We start from the raw sequence: 12,318 nt of genomic DNA, 5'->3' as shown, positions 1-12,318 counted from the left end.
TTAAGGGTTTCGCGTACTAGAACAAAGGGCGGAGTGCGTCCCTTTGACGAAGCACCAAGCATGCTTGGCGATGCTCATGCTTCAACTTCTTCGTTCTTTACATCCTTTTTGTTCATTTTTGCGCCTAAGTGTCCATGCTTCCAATAAAACTTCAAATACCTGAAACTTAAGTGTTTTCATAACATATTTAGACTAAATAACCATTTGAGGACACTATTTCTATTAAAATAAAGCCCTAAATGAGTCCAATTTCTGGACTCATCAACGCCTCCAACTTAAACTTTTGTTTGTCCTCAAGTAAAACTCAAGTTTAGCAGTTCAAATAGGATGTTTCAAATAGTGCTACACAAGACTAAATTATAAACATACACAACAAGACTCAAATTACTCATGCAAAGATCAATTGTGTACTCAAAGATTCAAGTTGTGACACACCATTACCAAAGATTCTCATGATCGCTATAGTTGCTACTTGGGCAAGTTCAAGCTCAACAAAAAGTGTCTAAATGCCCTCACATAAAGAATGATTCCATATTCACACTGAGAGGTTAATCAATTCAAGATGAGGAATCCGGTGCAACACTCACATTCAAAAAGAGGAACATAATGCATGTTTTCACCCATATGCTTGTCCTAATTTTCCAATCGATCTTCTTTTTGGCTCACTCAAGATCAAAAAGGTCTTTCTATGTCTGGTAATGGGGCTGAGTGTAAAGGTATGGTCATTTAGGCTCAGTGACTTTTTCCTCGTGAGATGCGGTATCCTCAAGGAATTCCCTTCTTCTCCTTTATCAATTTTTTTCTAGTGCTTCTAAGTCACCTTTTTATTCACCTCCACGGATTGCTTGGAAACCTGATTTCCTTTGGAATTTTTTTTGAAGGCGTTCCATTTTATGCAACACCATGGGTTAAGGGGGAGTTTTCTTCCACTTCTTTGCTTCTCATTTGCCATTTCACCACACCCACAGAAGCCTAAGTTAGCTATTCACTAAACCACAAATCATGATGAATATAGGTAGTGGGTCAAGTAAGGTCTAGGGTTAATCAAGGTTCTTCCAAAGAAAGGTAAGGCTCAAAGGGTGTTAATAAGAGTTTCACACACTCAAAGGTAGGCCACAAAAGAGGTATATGTCAAATTTGGCTCACAATTTTTAAAAGTTGCCTAAGATCATCTGAAGAGGACACCTAACTAAATCAATCAGACTAACCGGGCAAATTCTAGGTTTATTCATGCAAGGTTCAAAATAAGCTCATCACACAAGGCATCGATACTTAAGTCAAACAAGATTAGACATTTTCCCTACTGTGCAATATTCATTACAAGAGAATCAATTTGAGAAATGGCTAATCACAACATGATTCATGGAGTTCACATAATATCTATGCAATTTCTTTTTTTCTCGTCATAGCCGAACATTCATGTTAGTTGGATTGAGAGCACTATTCAAGTGATTGGTATTGATCGAAACTGAGACTTGAATTTGTACAAGAACAACCACTTTCAACACAACAGGTGGCGAACTTTTTTGAAAAATGAATTTTTTTCTGAAGGGTCAAAATTATCTTTCAATTGAACCCAAAAGATAGCCATAAGCTCAAAAAATCGCAAAGCAGTTTTAAAAACACAATTAAAAATAGTCACCCCGAATGTACACCAAAACACAAGTATCTGAAACAAGCAAAACAAGGTGGGCCTCACACCACCATAAATAAAAACATTTGTCCTCAAAGGAAAGTAAAAAAATCATTGCAAATAAGTACAAAATTGCTAAAAATAAATTCGGAGTTGGGAAAACCAACCTTAGATGCCGATTAAAATACTTTGGAAATGCTAGGCGACAATGTAATCCACTCCAACAACTAATTATCGACCACAATACTAAAGGCAAGAAATACTCTAGAAAATATTACCTTGATGTGAAGTTGAGAAGCTCAAAAGGAGGGAGAGTGGGACAATCTTAAAATTCTGAGATTTTTGGCACTTTATAACCGTTCAGTTTTTGTCCATTCGGCGATGTTCGTCAACTTGCTGACCCACTCAGCGGTCCACCGAGTGGTCATTTATCCGGCCATTTCATCAAAATCTTTAATTTTCTGGGGGAGAGATTGTAGGTGTGCATCGACATCGCCAAGCAGTTTGGCTATGTGCCGAGCTGCTTTTAGAATTCACCGAGTTTTACAAGCACTGTCCAACTCTTGTATTAATCCAAATGGCGGATCCAATCGGGCTCGCTGATCTGTTGAGGGACTTTCGGAATGGACTTTCTGCTCTTCAACCTGATATTTTGCACACTTTTCAAGATTTATCTGTGATATCAACTCATCATTTTTTATAAAAGTAAATCCTGAATTTTATGACCTTGGGATGCCTCCGATGAAGCACCTTATTTAATGTTGTGGCACGACACAACTCTTCACTCAAGTTCCATTAGTGAGGTTTGCCTAATTTTCATGAGGCCACCCCTCTTTTGGCTCTAGGTAGGGGACCTGCATATACAAACAATAAACAAAGAAAAACAAAACCAAAAGTAAAATTAGTAAAAACTACTCTAATAAGAACAAAAACTCTAGGTGAACTACATCTTCACATAACACCACTCCACGGCGGCGGAGCCATTTTGATGCTTATTGTGACCAACGACACTAACCTACGGTTTGGGTGTCTATGATCGTTAATAATAAAGTAACCCAACCAAGGGTTGGGGTGGGTCGTGTCCCAGTGGAGTGGTAGTGAAAATTGTAGTTAGGCTAGAATTTTGTTCTAGTTAGCTGTAGTTAGAGAAATTATTGAATAAAAACAAAGTAAATTCAAGTGGGTGACACAAAAGTGTCAAATATCAAAGGGGGTTTGTCACAAGTATAGCTAAAACAACAACAATAAAGAGAAAATTCAAGTATGGGGAGAAGTTCTTGGGGTGTGACCGCAATACAAGTTGAGATAAATCGTTGCGTACATACTTTCAATAGGAAATTTTCAAGATAATAGTCACTAGGCTAAGCTTTAGATGGAAATAAGTTCCCTCTCGGGCAACTTACCCCGTTTCAAATGGGTTCCTCTCAGACACTCATTTACCGCATGAAGACCAGCCTACGCCTTACCCCACTCACTATCTCGAGCAAGCCGAAAACACATGGGTGGTTTTGTATTTGAAATTACAAATCCATTAAATTAAACCACAACCACTACGTGAAATAACCATTAAAATACGTCTACCCTATCAACAAGCAAGACCCAACAACAATATCAATACATATTTTCTAAGTCACACCCGCCACACATCAAGAAAATAACAAAATACACCTAAAATAATACTAAAATCAAATGTGTATGAGAAATTAAACCTTGATTTAAGCAAAGGAAGAAGAATGGAGAAGACCCACTTCTAACTTGGGGAAGATGAAATCCTTCTCTCTTCAACTCTCCCACAAAACCCTATCCAAACTTGAGAAAAAATACCCAAAAACGTACTATTCTATTATGAAAATAGTAAGAATGGTTCCAGCTCTACATACTTAAAAATTAATAAAGATTTTAGTATTTATAGCCATCAGAAATTAGTGCTTTGGCGGCCCGTTCAACGAGGTTAGTAGCGATCGCCGTATAACTTCGTGATTCGCCCTTCTTCTTATTCATCGCCTTTGTGCTTTGCCTACAACGTCTCTGCATTCTGGAATATTGGGCGGTGTAGTACTGCTTCGCGGAACAGATCGACGAAGCGTTGACTACTCCTTTTGTTGCCTTTTTGATCCTTCTCCTTAAGGGTTTCGCGTACTGGAACAAAGCGCGGAGTGCGTCCCTTTGACGAATCACCAAGCATGCTTGGCGATGGTCATGCTTCAGCTTCTTCGTTCTTTACATCCTTTTTGTTCATTTTTGCGCCTTAGTGTCCATGCTTCCAATAAAACTTCAAATACCTGAGACTTAAGTGTTTTCATAACATGTTTAGACTAAATAATCATTTTAGGACACTATTTCTATTAAAATAAAGCCCTAAATGAGTCCAATTTCTGGACTCATTAGCGCCTCCAACTTAAACTTTTGCTTGTCCTCAAGTAAAACTCAAGTTTAGCAGTTCAAATAGGATGTTTCAAATAGTGCTACACAAGACTAAATTATAAACATACACAGCAAGACGCAAATTACTCATGCAAAGATCAATTGTGTACTCAAAGATTCAAGTTGTGACACACCATTACCAAAGATTCTCATGATCGCTATAGTTGCTACTTGGGCAAGTTCAAGCTCAACAAAAGGTGTCTAAATGCCCTCACATAAGGAATGATTCCATATTTACACTGAGAGGTTAATCAATTCAAGATCAGGAATCAGATGCAACACTCACATTCAAAAAGAGGAACATAATGCATGTTTTCACCCATATGCTTGCCCTAATTTTCCAATCGATCTTCGGTTTGGCTCACTCAAGGTCAATAAGGTCTTTCTATGTCTGGTAATGGGGCTGAGTGTAAAGGTATGGTCATTTAGGCTCAGTGACTTTTTCCTCGTGAGATGCGGTATCCTCAAGGCATTCCCTTTTTCTCCTTTATCAATTTTTTTCTAGTGCTTCTAAGTCACCTTTTTATTCACCTCCACGGATTGCTTGGAAACCTGATTTCCTTTGGATTTTTTTTTGAAGGCGTTCCATTTTTATGCAACACCATGGGTTAAGGGGGACTTTTCTTGCACTTCTTTGCTTCTCATTTTCCATTTCACCACACCCACAGAAGCCTAAGTTAGCTATTCACTAAACCACAAATCATGATGAATATAGGTAGTGGGTCAAGTAAGGTCTAGGGTTAATCAAGGTTCTTCCAAAGAAAGGTAAGGCTCAAAGGGTGTTCAAAAGAGTTTCACACACTCAAGGGTAGGCCACAAAAGAGGTATATGTCAAATTTGGCTCACAATTTTTAAAAGTTGCCTAAGATCATCTGAAGAGCACACCTCACTAAATTAATCAGACTAACCGGGCAAATGATAGGTTTATTCATGCAAGGTTCAAAATAAGTTTATCACACAAGGCATCGACACTTAAGTCAAACAAGATTAGACATTTTCCCTAGTGTGCAATAGTCATTGCAAGAGAATCAATTTGAGAAATGGCTAATCACAACAAGATTCAAAGAGTTCACATAATATCTATGCAACTTCATTTTTTCTTGTCATAGCCGAACATTCATGTTAGTTGGATTGAGAGCACTATTCAAGTCATCGGTATTGATCGAAACTGAGACTTGAATTTGTACGAGAACAACCACTTTCAACACTAGAGGTGGCGAACTTTTTTGAAAAATGAATTTTTTTCTGAACGGTCAAAATTATCTTTCAATTAGACCCAAAAGGTAGCCATAAGCTCAAAAAATCGCAAAGCAGTTTTAAAAAGACAATGAAAAATAGTCACCCTGAATGTACACCAAAACACAAGTATCTGAAACAAGCAAAACAAGGTGGGCCTCACACCACCACAAATAAAAACATTTGTCCTCAAAGGAAAATAAAAAAATCATTGCAAATAACTACAAAATTGCTAAAAATAAATTCGGAGTTGGGAAAACCAACCTTAGATGCCGATTAAAATACTTTGGAAATGCTAGGCGGCAATGTAATCCACTCCAAGCACTAATTATCGACCACATTACTAAAGGCAAGCAATACTCTAGAAAATATTACCTTGATGTGAAGGTGAGAAGCTTAAAAGGAGGGAGAGTGGGACAATCTTAAAATTCTGAGATTTTTGGCACTTTATAACCGTTTAGTTTTTGTCCATTCGGCGATGTTCGTCAACTTGCTGACCTAATCAGCGGTCCACCGAGTGGTCATTTATCTGGCCATTTCTTCAAAATCTTTAATTTTCTGGGGGAGAGATTGGAGGTGTGCTTCGACATCGCCAAGCAGGTTGGCGATGTGCCGAGCTGCTTTTAGAATTCACCGAGTTTTACAAGCATTGTCCAACTCTTGTATTAATCCAAATGGCGGATCCAGTCGGGCTCGCTTATCTGTTTAGCGACTTCCGGAATGGGCTTTCTGTTCGTCAACCTGATATTTTCCACACTTTTCTCGATTTATCTGTGATATCAACTCATCATTTTTTATAAAAGTAAATCCTGAATTTTATGACCTTGGGTTGCCTCCGATGAAGCACCTTATTTAATATTGTGGCACGACACAACTATTCACTCAAGTTCCATTAGTGAGGTTTGCCTAATTTTCATGAGGCCACCCCTCTTTTGGCTCTAGGTAGGGGACCTGCATACACAAACAATAAACAAAGAAAAACAAAACTAGAAGTAAAATTAGTAAAAACTACTCTAATAAGAACAAAAACTCTAGGAGAACTACATCTTCACATAACACCACTCCACGACGGCGGAGCCATTTTGATGCTTATTGTGACCAACGACACTAACCTACGGTTTGGGTGTCTATGATCGTCAATAAGATAGTAACCCAACCAAGGGTTGGGGTGGGTCGTGTCCAAGTGGAGTGGTAGTGAAAATAGTTGTTAGGCTAGAATTTTGTTCTAGTTAGCTGTAGTTAGAGAAATTATCGAATAAAAACAAAGTAAATTCAAGTGGGTGACACAAAAGTGTCAAATATCAAAGGGGTTTGTCACAAGTATAGCTAAAACAACAACAATAAAGAGAAAATTCAAGTATGGGGAGAATTTCTTGGGGTGTGACCGCAATACAAGTTGAGATAAATCGTTGGGTACATACTTTCAATAGGAAATTTTCAAGATAATCGTCACTAGGCTAAGCTTTAGATGGAAATAAGTTCCCTCTCGGGCAACTTACCTCGTTCCAAATGGGTTCCTCTCAGACACCCATTTACCGCATGAAAACCAGCCTACACCTTACCCCACTCACTATCTCGAGCAAGCCGAAAACACATGGGTGGTTTTGTATTTGCAATTATAAATCCATTAAATTAAACCACAACCACTACGTGAAATAACCATTAAAATACATCTACCCTATCAACAAGCAAGACCCAACAACAATATCAATACATATTTTCTAAGTCACACCCGCCACACATCAAGAAATAACAAAATACACCTAAAATAATACTAAAATCAAATGTGTATGAGAAATTAAACCGTAATTTAAGCAAAGGAAGAAGATTGGAGAAGACCCACTTCCAACTTGGGGAAGATGAAATCCTTCTCTCTTCAAGTCTCCCACAAAACCCTATCCAAACTTGAGAAAAAATATCCAAAAACGTACTATTCTATTATGAAAATATTAAGAATGGTTCTAGCTCTATATACTTAAAAATTAATAAAGATTTTAGTATTTTTAGCCATCAGAAATTAGTGGTTTGGCGGCCCGTTCAGCGAGGTTAGTAGCGATCGCCGTATAACTCCGTGATTCGCCCTTCTTCTTATTCATCGCCTTTGTGCTTTGCCCACAACGTCTCTGCATTCTGGAATATTGGGCGGTGTAGTACTGCTTCGCGAAACTGATCGGCGAAGTGCTGACTACTCTTTTTATTGCCTTTTTAATCCTTCTCATTAAGGGTTTCGCGTACTAGAACAAAGGGCGGAGTGCGTCCCTTTGACGAAGTACCAAGCACGCTTGGCGATGCTCATGCTTCAACTTCTTCGTTCTTTACATCCTTTTTGTTCATTTTTGCGCCTAAGTGTCCATGCTTCCAATAAAACTTCAAATACCTGAAACTTAAGTGTTTTCATAACATATTTAGACTAAATAACCATTTGAGGACACTATTTCTATTAAAATAAAGCCCTAAATGAGTCCAATTTCTGGATTCATCAACGCCTCCAACTTAAACTTTTGTTTGTCCTCAAGTAAAACTCAAGTTTAGCAGTTCAAATAGGATGTTTCAAATAGTGCTACACAAGACTAAATTATAAACATACACAACAAGACGCAAATTACTCATGCAAAGATCAATTGTGTACTCAAAGATTCAAGTTGTGACACACCATTACCAAAGATTCTCATGATTGCTATAGTTGCTACTTGGGCAAGTTCAAGCTCAACAAAAAGTTTCTAAATGCCCTCACATAAAGAATGATTCCATATTCACACTGAGAGGTTAATCAATTCAAGATCAGGAATCAGATGCAACACTCACATTCAAAAATAGGAACATAATGCATGTTTTCACCCATATGCTTGTCCTAATTTTCCAATCGATCTTCTGTTTGGCTCACTCAAGATCAAAAAGGTCTTTCTATGTCTGGTAATGGGGCTGAGTGTAAAGGTATGGTCATTTAGGCTCAGTGACTTTTTCCTCGTGAGATGCGGTATCCTCAAGGCATTCCTTTCTTCTCCTTTATCAATTTTTTTCTAGTGCTTCTAAGTCACCTTTTTATTCACCTCCACGGATTGCTTGGAAACCTGATTTCCTTTGGAATCTTTTTTGAAGGCGTTGCATTTTTATGCAACACCATGGGTTAAGGGGGAGTTTTCTTCCACTTCTTTGCTTCTCATTTTCCATTTCACCACACCCACAGAAGCCTAAGTTAGGTATTTACTAAACCACAAATCATGATGAATATAGGTAGTGGGTCAAGTAAGGTCTAGGGTTAATCAAGGTTCTTCCAAAGAAAGGTAAGGCTCAAAGGGTGTTCAAAAGAGTTTCACACACTCACGGGTAAGCCACAAAAGAGGTATATGTCAAATTTGGCTCACAATTTTTAAAAGTTGCCAAAGATCATCTGAAGAGCACACCTTACTAAATCAATCAGACTAACCGGGCAAATTCTAGGTTTATTCATGCAAGGTTCAAAATAAGCTCATCACACAAGGCATCAACACTTAAGTCAAACAAGATTAGACATTTTCCCTAGTGTGCAATAGTCATTACAAGAGAATCAATTTGAGAAATGGCTAATCACAACAAGATTCAAGGAGTTCACATAATATCTATGCAACTTCATTTTTTCTCGTCGTAGCCGAACATTCATGTTAGTTGGATTGAGAGCACTATTCCAATCATCGGTATTGATCGAAACTGAGACTTGAATTTGTACGAGAACAACCACTTTCAACACAAGAGGTGGCGAACTTTTTTTAATTAAACCCAAAAGATTGCCATAAGCTCAAAAAATCGCAAAGCAGTTTTAAAAACACAATTAAAAATAGTCACCCCGAATGTACACCAAAACACAAGTATCTGAAACAAGCAAAACAAGGTGGGCCTCACACCACCACAAATAAAAACATTTGTCCTCAAAGGAAAATAAAAAAATCATTGCAAATAACTACAAAATTGCTAAAAATAAATTCGGAGTTGGGAAAACCAACCTTAGAAGCGGATTAAAATACTTTGGAAATGCTAGGAGGTAATGTAATCCATTCCAAGCACTAATTATCGACCACAATACTAAAGGCAAGCAATACTCTAGAAAATTTTACCTTGATGTGCAGTTGAGAAGCTTAAAAGGAGGGAGAGTGGGACAATCTTAAAATTTTGAGATTTTTGGCACTTTATAACCATTCAGTTTTTGTCCATTCGGCGATGTTCGTCAACTTGTTGACCCACTCAGCGGTCCACCGAGTGGTCATTTATCCGGCCATTTCTTCAAAATCTTTAATTTTCTGGGGTTGAGATTGGAGGTGTGCATCGACATCGCCAAGCAGGTTGGCGATGTGCCGAGCTGCTTTTAGAATTCACCGAGTTTTACAAGCACTGTCCAACTCTTGTATTAATCCAAATAGCGGATCCAGTCGGGCTCACCGATCTGTTTAGCGACTTCCGAAATGGACTTTCTATTCGTCAACCTGATATTTTCCACACTTTCCTCGATTTATCTGTGATATCAACTCATCATTTTTTGTAAAAGTAAATCCTAAATTTTATGACCTTGGGTTGCCTCCGACGAAACACCTTATTTAATATTGTGGGACGACACAACTCTTCACTCAAGTTCCATTAGTGAGGTTTGCCTAATTTTCATGAGGCCACCCCTCTTTTGGCTCTAGGTAGGGGACCTGCATACACAAACAATAAACAAAGAAAAACAAAACTAAAAGCAAAATTAGTAAAAACTACTCTAATAAGAGCAAAAACTCTGGGAGAACTACATCTTCACATAACACCACTCCACGGCGGCGGCGCCATTTTGATGCTTATTGTGACCAACGACACTAACCTACGGTTTGGGTGACTATGATCGTCAATAATATAGTAACCCAACCAAGGGTTGGGGTGGGTCGTGTCCCAGTGGAGTGGTAGTGAAAATAGTAGTTAGGCTAGAATTTTGTTCTAGTTAGCTGTAGTTAGAGAAATTATCGAATAAAAACAAAGTAAATTCAAGTGGGTGACACAAAAGTGTCAAATATCAAAGGGGGTTTGTCACAAGTATAGCTAAAACAACAACAATAAAGAGAAAATTCAAGTATGGGGAGAAATTCTTGGGGTGTGACCGCAATACAAGTTGAGATAAATCGTTTGGTACATACTTTCAATAGGAAATTTTCAAGATAATAGTCACTAGGCTAAGCTGTAGATGGAAATAAGTTCCCTCTCTGGCAACTTACCCCGTTTCAAATGTGTTCCTCTCAGACACCCATTTACCGCATGAAGACCAGCCTACGCCTTACCCCACTCATTATCTCGAGCAAGCCGAAAACAGATGGGTGGTTTTGTATTTGAAATTACAATTCCATTAAATTAAACCACAACCACTACATGAAATAACTATTAAAATACATCTACCCTATCAACAAGCAAGACCCAACAACAATATCAATACATATTTTCTAAGTCACACCCACCACACATCAAGAAATAACAAAATACACCTAAAATAATACTAAAATCAAATTTGTATGAGAAATTAAACCTTGATTTAAGCAAAGGAAGAAGAATGGAGAAGACCCACTTCCAACTTGGGGAATATGAAATCCTTCTCTCTTCAAGTCTTCCACAAAACCCTCTCCAAAATTGAGAGAAAATATCTAAAAACGTACTGTTCTATTCTGAAAATAATAATAATGGTTCAAGCTATGCATACTTAAAAATTAATAAAGAGTTTAGTATTTATAGGCATTAGAAATTAGTGCTTTGGCGGACTGTTCGTCGAGGTTAGTAGTGATCACCAAATAACTCAGTGATTCGTCCTTTTTCTTGTCCATCGCCTTTGTGCTTTGCCTACAACGTCTCTGCATTCTGGACCATTGGATGGTATAGTACTGCTTCGCGAAACTGATCGGCGAAGCTCTGATTGCTCCTTTTAGCGCCTTTTTTATCCTTCTCCTTCAGCGCTTCGCGTACTGGAACAAAGGGTGGAGTGCGTCTCTTCGGTGAATCACCAAACATTCTTGGCGATGCTCAGGCTTTAGCTTCTTCTTTGTTTTTAGCCTTTTTGTTCCATTTTGCTCCTAAGTGTCCATGCTTCCACTAAAACTTCAAATACCTGAAACTTAAGTGTTTTCATCAGATATTTAGAGTATATAAGCATTTGAGGACACTATTTCTATTAAAATAAAGCCCCAAATGAGTCCAATTTGTGGACTCATCAACTATCTTGATCATTTTCTTCTCTTCTTCCTTAAGAAGTATTTCATTTGGAATCGATTGGTCTATCACGCTTCAGGTGTACCATATACTCGGTTCTTCAAGGAATTTTCATTGGAGCATTTACAACTAAATTATAGCATAGGGTCAGCAAATTCATCTGGCAATTTATTTGCAACATTATGCAAATGAATTATCTCTTGAACTTCAAGTTCACTTTTTTTTATTGAGGATCTGGATAATTCATAATTCATCTCATAATTTTTCCAGTTGAAAATCATCTATTCCCTAATATTAGAAAATCTAACATTCACCCCAACCTCATTTGGGGATTCATCTTCAACGTGGTAGAGTGATTAAATGAGATACCGCAAATTCAAATTTTAGATGAAAATTATTTGGTTCCATACTTTGAACAAATTATGATGGGGAAACCTTGTTAGGTTGATTCATACATGTGTTGTTGCATGTTAAATAAACTCATCTCATACAAAATTTATTTTGGGAGTTTTATTCTCATACCCATTGTTTAACTATGATTGGAGTCATAAAATGCCTACTAAACCAACCAGCAATATCAATATAATTTAATAATTTGGAATTGTGCACTTAATTTAAAAATTGGAGCAAACATTTCACTCCCCAAGCCTACACCTTGGACACAACTGGAACTTGAGAACCATTGCTTATCCCTAAGCGAACCCTTGGCCTGGCACAATACTCAATGGAAAACTAACTCAACAATATATGAACACAAAATAAAGGTTTAACTCAATGTCTCAAAATGGATAGCTCAGAATATTTTAAAGAAAACATTCAACTGACCAAAG

This window comes from Solanum stenotomum, chromosome 4 (assembly GCF_019186545.1).
Source record: "Solanum stenotomum isolate F172 chromosome 4, ASM1918654v1, whole genome shotgun sequence".
NCBI lineage: Eukaryota > Viridiplantae > Streptophyta > Magnoliopsida > Solanales > Solanaceae > Solanum > Solanum stenotomum.
The sequence above is the reverse complement of the archived record's forward strand: the minus strand, read 5'-3'. Positions refer to the sequence as shown.